The sequence below is a fragment of the Palaemon carinicauda genome, unplaced genomic scaffold (genome assembly GCF_036898095.1).
Source record: "Palaemon carinicauda isolate YSFRI2023 unplaced genomic scaffold, ASM3689809v2 scaffold59, whole genome shotgun sequence".
NCBI classification, from domain to species: domain Eukaryota; kingdom Metazoa; phylum Arthropoda; class Malacostraca; order Decapoda; family Palaemonidae; genus Palaemon; species Palaemon carinicauda.
Genome location: NW_027171860.1, coordinates 343975 through 345000, shown reverse-complemented (window position 1 = coordinate 345000; position 1026 = coordinate 343975).

Sequence of the window (1026 nt, the reverse complement as noted above, 5' to 3'; positions counted from 1 at the left end):
TATGCTTCATGGTATGACATGTATTGACAGTAAAAGCTACGTAGAATAATATCATTATGTCATTACGAAAGGTAGCTATCCTAGCTCCTCCTCTTACATTGTAACGAGTTTTACTTTACCGCCAATAGATGGCATCAGAGGCACCTTGTCTAAAATAATATAGAATATTATTTGACAACCACGTGTGTCAAAAAAGTATGGTAGGAAGGTGGAGGCTAGAGAATTGGTAGTTGGTAAATTGTCCAACGATCGTTTCCTTATTAGGAATGGATATTTTTATCAGAAAATTATGTGAATATTCCATATACTATTGGAAGAAACCTGAGTTTACTTATGAAAGTGTTAAATATATCCTTTCATCATCAGAACACATGAATGGTAACCCATGTTCCTGTAAAAGTGACCGAGGTAACAATCATCAGCATAGTTAACATTGGTGGGACGAGTTTGGGACAGCGCTGCCAAGTGGAATTTCCGTGTACGGAGAATATCATTATTCATTACAGATGCAAATCTTTTAATGATCAATAGTTATATACCAGAAGTTGCATAACTATGGTACAATTTCATGGTCTTATAATCAGCGTAATCAACATAGACAAATGGAATAATGAAAAAGAAAATAGTCACATTTTTGTGTCTTCGCCACGCCTGACTGTGTTGCGTCATCCACCGAATTTTTATTTGTTAATAAGGGCGTTCCAGAGTGTAAATCAGTTACAAAATGAAGCTTATTACCATTTCCTTAGTAAATGTGTGCATGCCAGTAAATCTGTTCCATAGTTGAATGTTAGTTGCGAGAATCCATTAAGTATATATATATATATATATATATATATATATATATATATATATATATATATATATATATATATATATATATATATATATATATTTATATATGTATGTATGTATGTATGTATGTATGTGAACACTAATGTTTTCCTTTATCAGTAACGACCACGGTCTTCGTAAGGCAATAAAAGACCAATCGTGGATATAAAAACTGATTCTGAAAGATCATTG